This window comes from Protopterus annectens, chromosome 3.part0 (assembly GCF_019279795.1).
Source record: "Protopterus annectens isolate FY-2018-M chromosome 3.part0, PAN1.0, whole genome shotgun sequence".
Classification (NCBI taxonomy): domain Eukaryota; kingdom Metazoa; phylum Chordata; order Ceratodontiformes; family Protopteridae; genus Protopterus; species Protopterus annectens.
This window is the reverse complement of record NC_056731.1, coordinates 1,743,044,724-1,743,058,200: the sequence shown is the minus strand read 5'-3', so window position 1 is coordinate 1,743,058,200 and position 13,477 is coordinate 1,743,044,724.

Below are 13,477 nucleotides of genomic sequence, written 5' to 3'. Positions count from 1 at the left end.
AGCTGACGGTCAATAGGAAACAGAGAGAAAAAATGCAAAAAATATAAAACAAGAAACAAACAAAAATTTGCAAGTATCCATTAGTATGCACTTGCTTAACTTATAGGGAACTCCAACAGTAGTTGCTGGATGCATGATGTCAGGAATCCACCTTACTGGGCTGACAGTTGAACTCTCAAGCAACACTAAAAAAACCTCCTGAGAAGCTGTTGATTAAGAAAAGCCACAAGGTGAAATTTCAGAAGGCTAAACCCTGTAACACCAAAACTGCTTGGGGAAGAGGTGAAACAATGACACAAATTTCCACAGAGGTGGAGTAACTTTGACACCAACATTTGACAATGTGTGAATGACCATCTGATGGCAAACCACAGTATAGTTAGTATTCCATTTGGAAAGGGTTTGCTCATCACACAGAGCTGTAGCTAGTTCATCTGTTACCTAACGCCATGATCTGACAACCCTCAACTGTAAGTTCAGGAACAAACAAAAAAAGAGGAAAAAAAGGTGCGTATGCTGGGTGGCCTAATGGTTAAGGTGTTTCCCTTACAAACACAAGGTGCAGGTTTGAGTCTCACAAGGGATAATTGGCTAGGCTTAAAATGGCTCGCAAGGGCAGTTAGCTTAGTACTAACCTATGATCTATTCTCCAATCTGGTTAGCACTCCTTACCTCAGAATCAATGGAGTACATCAGGTCCCATTTCTTTGCCCTTCAATTCTAAGATGAGGAGCAAAAGAATACTATTTGTACTTTTCAGACTACAGCAAGCTGCAACAACTTATACCATACACGAAGATTCAGTCCTGCAGTCCTGACTGCAAAGGGAGAACTGGAATTCATTTTTGTACCAGCATTCAGAAATGCCAGTATAGAAATGAATACCAGCACTCTACTAGAGATTGATTATCATCTTTCAGTTGTGCCCCTAACACCTTGCACCCAGGGCAGTGACACCCTTAACCCCACCCTAGCTACACTTCTGTTATCATCTAGCAGTCTCTGCCTATCTGGAGCACAGGAGATGAACAACAGTCTCATATTCCTGAACTCATGCATGTGCTCCAGGTAAAAACTAGTGCACTTTCAGGCTGCGAAATCTCTTGCTGGTGGATTCTGCCACCAAAAAGAGCATGGAGAGATGAGTGGACTGGTTTAAGGATAATTCTGACACCAACTTCAAGAGGAAACATGTTAGCTATAAGGGACACCCAATCGTTGTGAAAGATCAAATATGGCTTGCAAAGACGTTCCAGGCATGTTCCAATTGCATGCTGCATTGGGCCATTAAAAAGTTAAACTACAGATGTATATTCTGAAAAAAAATTGTAATACTTAAGATATCTGTGTATATATATATATATATATATATATATATATATATATATATATATATGGGTCCCCTTCACATTGTCGAGACTGCAAAATGACAACATTCATATGTCTGAGACCATATGATCGACATTTGCAAAGCCGAAAATGCGTAACCGGCATCTCAGTACAGTGCAGAATGGAAAGATTTCCATTCCTGCACTGTAGTGCGATCTCGGAGTTGGTATATTTAAGTTACGGGGGGGGCTGGGGGACAGCTTGCCCCCCTACAAATTTGTATTGTTTTTATTTTTTTTTTTTTGGATGTTTGAAATTCCAAAAGTTGATCATATGGTCTTAGTCATATGAATGTCAACATTTTGATGTTTCGATCATCCAGTGGTAACCCATATATATATATATATATATATATATATATATATATATATATATATATATATATATATATATATATATATCAGATATGCTATCTTAAAGTTGTTGCAGGAGAAGTTGCCTACACAAAATTTCTAAGCTTATTTACACATTGGCAGAAGCTGTGAAATAGCTTAAAATAGAGAACCAGTGGTCCTGCCTGTACATGCAGTGAAAAAGTTTTACTGCCAAAATGGCAACTTATCACTATCTAAATTAGCTTCTGTCAGACAAGACAATTAATATAAGATGAACTATATCCTTAGTGAATCTGCCCCACTGCTGTTAAATGGTAGACTAGGAGAACTGGCCTAGACGCAACATTTAAATCTTATGTTCCAGAAAATACTGAGAAATCTCAGAATGGCTACTTAAGACTCTGGGATCCATGAAATATCCCTTTGCAGTGCCAATAGTCCATCAGACAGTATATCTAAAGCCAGTAGGGGTGTGGGCATCCTAGAACCATTATCTGCAATTTATTAAACTGAGTAAAACAAGTAATTTAAATGACTGCCTGTGTAAGGACACATTGTACAATTGCAATGAAGATTAGTAAAAGTTGACAAGCTACTGCTGAAAAACTTGTCCTTACCATGGTAAAGATCCTGAACAATAACATGCCCACAAGTGCTTTGGCCTATCCTGCTTCAGGCTACACTAGCAAGGGAAACGACAGTCCTTTAGTGAATTTAAAGATGCTATTTCCTTTTCAAACTAGAACAAGTTGTTTGACCATGAAGTAGCAGAACTGTAGAAACACAGCATCCCACAAGGATGAATGGATTCTTGGAAAATTATTCCACATTCAACTAGAATGAAAGGTTACTGAGCAAAGACTATAACTTATTATGTGACTGCATTTGTGTTTATTGGATATCACTGCAGCAGTCTATAGGGACAGCTTCTCTGTCAACAAAGGAGAAGTCAAGATGTCTTCACATGCCGGCTTACTCTTGGCTTTCCATTTTCATCTTGAACACTACCTATACATTTTATTCTGTTTTATAGGTTTTGTTAATATACTGTTACAGTAGGCGAAACAGAATTCATTTGACTCCATAAATGCTTGATCTTTTTTGTAATCAGGGTTGTGCCCAGCTATGCTATTGACTGTAGAGATATTTCTCTTTCCATCTAAATGAATGCCAGCTCTATCACACCTCAGCAGGTACTTTCATACCTTAGCTAAACCCTACACTCATCCCTTTTGCTTGAAATTGTCTTATTGTCTCCCCTGACATCACATCTGCAGAAGTCTTCTAAGGAAGCTGGTCTTCTTATTAACTGTCTGCTCATCAAGCTTTCAGAGATACCACAAATGACATTAGAAGATGGATCACTCCCACCTTCCACCTGCATATCTAACCTTATATGCCAGTAATGGCGAATGTATGACATGAGTGTCAAAGGTGACACTCTGCGGCATTTTGGGTGACACACCAGCATTCACCAACACCCGAGTTACCAAAGAAACAGGAAGAACAAAAATACAAGAAATATGTGACCCTGCACTTAACTATTAAAACTCAGCAACAAAAAAGTAATTAATTGCTGTTAAACAAATCAAATGCAATGTGTTCATTATTTTTTTTAGTTCAATTCAAGATTACTATTAAAAGTAGGGTAATTTTTTGGTGCACTATTTTAAGCCCAGTTATCAGTGCGCATATCGTTTTCTCTATTGTAAGAAATTGATTTTTCTTTTACTTTTTATAATACATAGCAGCACACATTATTGGACTGTATTTTGATTAAATGAATGAATATGTAAAGAATTGTTTCTCGTTTTTTCGGTGGGGGGGGGGGGGTGACACACCAGCAGAGTCAAGATAGGCATTTTCTGAATTTTTGACATGCCGAACCCAAAAGGTTCGCCATCCCTGTAAATATATACAATCTCTGCTTGCACCATAGTCTATTCATGGTTGCGAATATTTTAATCTCTGTATTATTTTTCCCTTTTGTAGCAGTTTGATTCTGGCTCACTGCACATTTCTAAGCTGATCTGTAAAGATCCCAGTCTTGTACTGTAACTTTGATAGTGGCTGTGAAACCCGGATCTTCTATATTATTTGCATGTAGTTTTATAACAGGGTTGGGGGAGGGAGATTACCTCACACAGGAAACATAGCTGCATGACCTGTTTTTCTTCATGATTATTGTACATGCATGTTTTAGCTTTACTCACTGTAATGCTGACTATATCACGAAAGTTTAATGATCTTAGTGAGATGTGGTATTTCACTTCAGCTGCTCACATGTAGCTACTTTTAATTTTTTTTTTTAAGGCGAGCACCCATGTTGACTTAAGGATTTAACTGGTGTGTCAGTTCCCTTAATTTACCACTAAGATTTTAAAAAGATACTATCCCTTTTTGCTTTCAACATTTGCCTGCAAAACTGGTTTGCTTTCATTTCTCTGATTGAAACTTAATGTTTGTAGAGTGTGGGATGATGAAATAAAAGTTGTACAGTCAAAAGAAATCGGGTTTGATGATGTTATCGTCATTTGGTCTCAGATGATGGCAGAAAATTACCAACCAGCTTGGGGGGGCACTTTGACACTCATTTTTCCATAGGCATATTGATGGGTATTGTACTCAGCTTTGATGGAATTAGGTGATATTAATTGAGGGAGCAAAGTCCCCAGAGGCAGGGTCAAGGGTATTTGTCTCACTGAAAAGTAATTTTTTTCATGGATTGTAACTTTGCAAGTTGTGATTTGATGAATCATAGGTGAACTTTGTATAACATACTTGACAAAATTCACTTTTATTTAGAAAAAGTGTAGGGTGTAGGTCTGCTGTAAGGTACAGGATGTCTGTGTAGATACCTGTTTTCATTATTAAGTCACACAGGCTATAGTACGTATTCCTTACTGACATTAGGTTTATTAGTACTTGTTTAAATGGATTCATGACATTAAATTGAAATGTCACAACACAGAACTACAAATGTTTGAACCCAAATGGTCAAAAATGAGTAGTTCAAAAAGACAAAAACTTTTTTTTTGCATCAGTAATAGTCCCCCTGCACCTCCCCACTCCCTGCTAAATATATATACCAGTTCTGAGATCATACTGTAGTGGGGTAAGGGCAAATTTCCCAAACCTCACTATTCTGTAATCTCACTCAGGATAAAACACTAAAGTTTAGTCATCTGATTCTCAACTTGTTCTGCTAGCTTTTCCTATCATTAAAAAATAGCTACTACATAGCAACAGCATAATCCAGCACAGCTTGCTCCCTTTCAAAAACAGATCATTTTCTTTTTTTTACATTTTTGGAACTGTTCATGATTGGCTATTTAGGTTCAATCATTTGCAGTTCAACATACTGACATGGCAATTAAATGCCGTACACCCATTTAAATAAGACTCATAATGACCATCTTCAGCATGTTTTAAAACACCCTTATTAGAAACCTCTTGCAGTTAGTTCAGTAGCATGTTGGGAAGTTCTAATATAGTGCGTCTTTTGGACCAGTCTACATTTTTTTTTATAAATATTACACACTTGCATTATCCTAGGGGTGAATTAGACTGTCCTTCCCCTCGTACAGGTGGAATGCGCATATGCATGTAGCTGCTGTGTTTTCAGTATTTCAAGCAAATAGGATGCATGCGAACACTCTTTTATATAAAAATAATACTTTGTTTCAAGACACATTTTTAGAAAATTAACATTTAAATAATCTTCCGAACATGGAAAACACAAAACTCACATTTCTTTGCCAAAGAGTTAAATTAAGAGTTGGCAGTTATACAATTTTTTCACAAACATTTACTAACATTAATCCACTCTTCATTATATTGGCCCCAAAAGTGATGTACACACCTCCTCCTGCTATATTAATTTTAATGCTGTATATATGACACAACTACTTTACACTTACATGTCATTTTCTAACAACATGGCTTGAAATGAAGTTTTATTTTTTATACAAAAGAGTGTTCACATGCACCCCTGTGTATAAGAACACTTTTTTGAAAAAAATAAAACTTTGTTTCGCCGCTTTAAATTTGATCATACTGTACTACAATAGGTAAGGATGCACGCTTTGATTAAAAAAAATCTTTCTGTCATGGAAACAGTTAAAATGGGCTCAAAGAACAGTAATAGTCTTCAAGACCATTTAAATATTCTAGGCTTTGCCTTCACTTTAGAACATTATTTCTTCATTTGTATGTTTATACCTGAATGATGAAGAACATAAATTGGTAAGGTATGTCTATTTGTCTTCTTACACACAACTTTTCAAATGCAGAGTATAGTTTTTAATTCTTAGCACCTGTTACGAATGTACTGTTCAATAAATATTTTTAGATAAAGAGATCCTAAACTGTGGAGTCAAAGGCTGAATGTTTCCCTTCATTTGGCAATTTTATTGTTAGTGTTTCCATTTTACAAAAACTACAGTAGAACCTAATAGATTAGTTGAGCTTGCAGCTAAGATTGACAGAGGCAATGTAATCTTGGTGGGAGTTTTTATTTGCATTCCATGCAAAAGAGATGCCACATCTGTGATTATTCAGATGGTTTCATCACTGACCAGCAGTATTACATTTTTTAATGGAAATTTAGCATTGGTAGACCTGAGTCAGGAGGACTACAGTGACCAGCCAACCATAAACACATATTACTCAGCTATTTATGACACTGCAGCTTGAACTGATAGAAATTTATGAGTCATTGTTTGCTTCAGGGTACCGGACACATTTGTATCCCTCCCAGACCATATTTCCTTTCAGTCGTTGTCCACTAACTCATATACCACCACAGATAAGGAGGATGACAGTTTTATATGCCTTCCAGAGTTTTGATTGTCTACGGCATATGTCTAGAGCCCTTTGGGTTAAAACAAGGGCAATGATCCAGATACAGAAATACGACAGGTCAGTTTTAGGGTTTATCTTAACACTAAGCTTAGTCAAATAACTTCGGATAAATGGCTTCTCTGGATGACTGCATACAAAATTATATGGCGTTAACTGCATGCCCCACTCTTGCAGCTTCTTGTGGTTAAGCGGTATATAGGGGATTTGTTCTGGCATTACAAGCTGGAGCTCAGCATATTTTAGATTAGAAGATATCAGCATCTTTGGAAAGGCAAAAATAGAAATATTAAATTCCTACACTGCAAAGAGCTTATTGTCTGGCATGAGAAGCAACTAAACTGCAAGGCAAAGCTATGTGGACCTTGGCATGAGGTAACCACAGCATAGGAGAGCTAAGCTAGAGAAGGATTGTCTTGACTGTAATAACTACAGGGTCCATATCTATCCTGAATATGGACTATAAACTCAATATTTTTAACTTGTCCAGTAGGCTATCCAGTGTGGTCATGCACTTGGTACACTTGGACCAGATTGACCTCGTTAATAGGAATCAAGTAAAGAATAATATAAGACATGTAATGAGCAAAATGATCGATATATTCTACACTACGTTTCCTATGACTGCCTTTTGTTTGGATGTCAAAAAAAAAGCTCTGACAGGCTGATGTGGTGTTTAAACTCCTAGATAAATTAAGTTTTCCTCAGGAGTGTATAACCACACTCAAAACATTTTATTCTAGTTCCAATCTATGTGTGAGATGAGATAAAAGATCTCCACTAACTCTGAGGTCAAATTCAGTAACAAACAGGGGTGCCCTCTGCCCCTGTTGTTGTTTACTTTGGCTATGAAGCCAACAACTGTGAGTCTTCTCTATGGTTGTACAGTGACACTCAGCAACTATGCTTTGTCAACAGGTCAGTACACTGATGGGTTATTGACTATGGATGAGATGTTTGAGTTTTTTAAAAATGGTTCCCAAGATCTTGCAGCACTTTAACTCACACTATCCTCTATTACAGGACACAGATGAGAAAAGCAGTTAGTTTTTTCCTGAGTGCTTCCCTGTTCTCAAGTCCATCTGAGAGTGGTGACGAAGGGTAAGTGGGAAGGTGGGCTTCCATGCTCCAACTCAGCCTAGGTATGTAATGGCTGCCTATCTTGTACTATGCATGCAGTGAGTGATCCTGGGATTTGATGTGCCATGGAATCTGGAAGATAAAGGTTTTGCAGGCAAAATACATTTGCTCTATCACCAGCTGCTATAGTATAAACTGTGAGTTTTATGTCATGGATCACTGTCCCTCATCTCCTCTCAATCAAATTTTACACAAGAACTTCATATAAGAAACTGGTTATGTATTAAACAATATTTAACTCACTATAGGTTGTAAAGTAAGACATTTGTACTCTTGTTGGATCTTATATCAGTTAAAAAGATGAATTTAATGGCTAGCAATAATTAATTGCCTTGATGATGAAAGACAGGGAGGTCTCATCAGAGAGATGACATTTTTGGAAAAAGGAAAGGTTATCCCATTTCAATCAGTCAGAGAGCAATCTGGCCATCTGGAGGAAGACTTGCTGAGCTTCAGCACCTTTAAGGAGACTTTGGAGAACTATTGGGAAGAAATGGTTACTACTGCTGAAGGGATGGGTTTCAGAGTGTCAAAGAATATTTTCCAAGGAGTGTCTCTGATATTGAAGGTGATTTCTAAGATTTACAGGGAGACAGAAGACATGGTCCATACTCCACTCAGGCTTTGTTGCAAAAATTTGGTAAATGACTTGCTGAAGATCTGGGAAATACATTAGGTGTCTTGCTTTTGGCCTCTTTGTGGTTATCCACTTTATCCTCATATTTTCTAAAAAAAATATATTTATTTTCTATCCTACTATACTCCGAGCAAGCTGTAAAAATATTTTCAAGAGTCTAGAACAATGTTGGAAATAAGGGGATAGGAGACATATATTTTCAGATTGTTCCATACTGGTGCCTTTATTGGTTCAAAGTAAAAAATGCTTGTAATAAGACTACCTTCTATTAAATTATTAACTTAACTTATTTTTCAGGCCATCCCACTATTATATATATATATATATATATATATATATATATATATATATATATATATATCCTTATGTTTGAATATTCTAACAGCAAGCACAGAACTCTGGCAGTTAGCACAAAGGACTAGGACTAACAGCTGTTAATAAGCTATTTTCTGTTGTACAGAATTGATTCACTCAGTCTTTATTTGTCTACTGTGTGAACTTAAGCAAGTCATTGACCCAAATGGTGATTTGGAAGAATTGGGAAGTTGTGTTCTGGACTGAAAGCCTTGTCATTAGCTATGAACGAACTCTAGAAATACATCAAAAACATCTGGAAGCAGACACCCTCATCAGCAGTAAGTTTTCAGTAGCATTTGTGAGTAATATAAAAAGAAATCTTACTAGAAACTATTTTGCCTTTCAGATGCAAAAGCTGTGCCAACCAAAGCAAGCTATGGCAAAGGTGTAATTCATAATGGACTGCTCTTTGGGCATTATGAATGAGTGTCTTGCATATAATTGTTTTTCTTGCCATCAATCATAAATCATAGTGCACATAATGTATTTCACTGAGACATGCAGAAACCTTTGCGTAAAGTATGCATGTAGACAACGTCTGATTAAAACAATCCAGCGATGTTGTATTAAATACAAATAACCAGTGACTAATGCCTCACTGGGATTCCTTCTGCCTCTTCTTTCTAGTTCATCTTCTCTGTTTGTTTAATCTCTTCTGTGTTTAAAATTAGAGTTTTTTTAATAAAAATGATGCATACAGATAGCTGTGTGCATGTGTGATATACATAATTCTTGGCAAAAACAAGATACTCAGAAGTCTTGTGAGTAGAGTTGACAGACACCAAGAAGATACTTACAAGTGATGAAAATCAATCAGAGCCACTTAACCAGTGTACCCAAATGGGAATGTGGGCAAGCAAGTCAGTCATGAAATTCATGTCCCAAAGAGGAGGAAGGCTTTTTTCAAATAAGGGAAGAATGCAGACTCCTTTTAAATCTTTTTGTCCTACAAGTCTTAGTTTGTCAAAATAGCCAACAGTTGTTGTGTCCTAAGGTAACCTAAGTCCTCAAAACAAGAGTAATATTGCATCCTGTAGCCATTAGGCTTGTCATAAGCTTTATAGATTGTTTATAGCAGACATTGTCCATATGCATTGTTCAAAGGTTTTTGCATGCCTCTGAGTGAAATATATTATGTGTACTATGATTCTTTATTTTTCACTTAAAATAAAAATGAAAATTTTAATTTAACACAGCCTGTCTGGTGGCATCCCACCCAGCCCCCCACCTTCAAAGCCTTGAAGCATCATTGCCTAACAACGTTTACATGTTTCCCATTGTTGATTTAAGTTTTAGCTAAAGTTTCTCATACTCCTGATCACAGCTTTTCTTTTTCATATGAAGTTTCTAGGTGGTGCGGTTTAACTGATTATATCAGTAGTTATGAATATTAGCAATGTTTGCAAACCTTCATTTCCAAGAATATCATGAAAATTATATGATGCACAGGGTATTGTGTTGTCTGAGACCCAGCATGAAGATGAATAAAGCTGCTTCAGCTACTGTGTACCCTGCATTTTTTTGGGAAAAAAACAGATCCAAAAGCAGAACTGATTGAGACTGAAAAACATGGGATTCCATGGAAAGTGTCATTTTAGGTCAGAACCCTTATTCACCATAACTTGTATTTCTTAGATTTATTATTTGTGAAACTATCATTTCACTTTAATTAGGATTTTGTACTTGGATGGCCAGATTACATAACACTTTGTTCTTAGGGTAGCATACTGCGCAATCACTTATACCAATTCCAATGTCATAAAACTGCTCCAGGAATCAAGCCATGCAGGCAAATCACAAGTCGTGGAATAGAACTATTAATTCCAAAATAGGAGTCAGGCTTGTAGTGCAAATGGACTGGAGCTGAATGTCAATGGGAAAATTCAAAGTAGTGTAGGCCATTATATTCAGTGGGATAATTTTTTGTTTGCTTGTTTTGTCTTTTGGCTTTTTCCCAGTAAGGGGTCGCCACAGCGGAACTCCGGTCTGCTAATGAGTGGCAGTAGATTTTTACGAAACGCCGAAGTGCCAGCTTGACGCCCAACCTTCGAAGGCACGCCCATTTATGAACGCATGTCTTTCGAATGCCACCCAACCGCTGGGAAGACATGCAGACTCCACACAAAAGGCACTCCCAACCAAGCCGAGAATCGAACGGGAGAACCTCTTGCTGTGAGGTAACAACGCTACCACTGTACCACCGCGGCATAATATAGTAGAGAAATGGCTCCATCTCTATGTAGGAAGCAGCACTACAGGCAATTGCGTGCTGCAGTTTCAGTTCCCACATACAAGCGGTGCTGTACTGCAGACTAATAGAAGCTGTAGGGGAACAACTAATCATAATATATACAAACACAAATGAGGTAACTGAAATGTATTTTTACATTTGTTTTGGAATGTGCTACATTAGTGCAGCCCCACAACAAGCACCGTTTTTCATGCCAGACTTTTTAAACTTTAATGTACATGTTCTCACATTCAGGATACAGATTGCACTGTGGGGACAGCTGACACTGGAAAATGTTGGTGGCTATACATGGGGGCTCAGAGATGTTCACAATATGCCAGGAATAGGTAATGAGATTCATTTGCGTAGTGTGATTCTGAATCTTATTACCTCTCCTATGCAGTCCATTGAGTTGTGGCACTAAAGTAATGCTGGATTTAAGGTCAGTGTACACTACCATGATGCAACATCATACAGGGGGGGGGGGCAGAGCTGTAATTTCATTACTGGAATAGCAATGTAGGATGGCAAAAGCTTTGCAACTCTACTATAATTTGCTTGGTATGCAAAGGAGAATCTCTAATTTTTGCTTATGTATAATTGTAGCTCTGTTAATAATTATAACAGAATCATAGTAATAACCAGAAATTACACTAAGCAATCAAATATATTATTCTTAGAATTTCAGTAATGAAAATGAATCTCTTTTTAATAACTGTAAATCAGTGTTCCTGCAAATATTGTTTAAAAAGCATAAGAATTGTGTCTATTTCTGTTACTATATCTAAAACAAAATTTACAAATGAGATAGGAAAGTTAGCACTGGAAAGCTGATGATGACTACACAACTAGTTTGGCTGTTGGTATTATGGTTCTATCTGATAGAGTTACTGGAATTTAATAATTTGGAAAATGTTTTTCTGCACTAGAAAAATTATATTTCTAATTAAAAAGTAAAATGAGGATTACATTTTCTAGTTTTGAAATAATTTTCTCTGTAAAGATGAATTTCATCTGAATAACAATTGTTTAAATTTTCCAGAGGCACTTAAGAGTTGGAAGACATTAGAATTTATTTGAGGCATAGTTTAGAAAATATTTGGCAAAAATCATTAATGATTGTACTGGCATTCTTATGAAAGTCTTCAGGCAACAACGTTTCTAATTAGTAAGTAGTGCTTAGAACATCACTAGTTAATGAACTGACTGACTGGGCCAGTGCTGGACTGTACTCAGGTTCAATACTTGCAATGAGACAAATCAGCTTATAATAAAACAAAAACTTGTTGACCCAAGGTGCAATGTCCAAAGATTTATAAACAAGATTTAACGCTTTCATCTCAATCATTCATAGAGACTTTTTGAGAATCTTAGTCACAACTGAAATTAAACCCAGTTTTCCGAATAACAGGACCATCTGAACAGTCAAAACAGATGATCAATCCCAACTTTAAGTTTAAGAGCCAGTCATAACTCTCAACCTCTTACACCAATAAATCTGGACAAAGTCATAAATAATGGGGGGGACAAAGGCCCAAAAATAGGAACACATTTTAAACAAATTTAGAAAGTTGATATAACAACAGATTTTGCATTAGCATGAATTTACAAAGGGTATGAAGCCTGAACCTCAAATGGCTGTCATTATTTTCTGACTTCAGTATTTACTGGTTTGCCAGAAAACCACAATTTTATGAGAAAGAGACCAAAAATATGAGGCAAAAATCTAGATATTCTAGAAAAATCTGGACAGTTAAGAGGTATGCAGCCAGTGTCTTGTCAGATCACCACCAGAGCAGCAGCTCTTCACCTCAAAGTATTTATTTTGGCAGACATTTGGGGTGGACACACACACACACACACACACACACACACACACACAAAACTACATATCTATACTGGTACAGACATTGCACACAAAACTACACATCTATACTGGCACAGACATTGTTGGGTGCAGGTTTAATGGCAGCTACAGGGTGTTATGACAGGTGGCCTGTTTTCAGGCCAGATTTATCCCTGCATGTGTACTTTTTTTGGAGATAGGTTCCTATTTTCTGGCTTGCTCTACCCCTGTACTCACTTTTTTGAACCCCCTTCATCACACAGGATTTTTAAGCTGTCTAGTACACAGAAAATCACACTACATGACCAACATACTAGTAGCACCAATCATTTAAAGATAGAGGAAACACATCTTACAACTCCCTTTTTCAGGAATACCCACACTATATCCCTCACACACACTGCTCACCAAACACAAACATTGTCTTATGCTGAGTCCCTTAAAAGAAACCTCCCAAATATCAAACACCTCCACAGCCACCTAATGGCAGCACTGCTCTGCAGCAATCACTAAACAGACATCAAAAACAACACCAAACATCTCACATAAGCCTAACCTCAATGGTCTCCCAAGAACAAAGCCCTTAAGGGAAGCATACACTTTACTTAATAAGCTTGTCATTGGGAACTCCATTTTGTGACACACGCACGCCCCACTCACCAAGCTGGACAAGGAGAAGATAA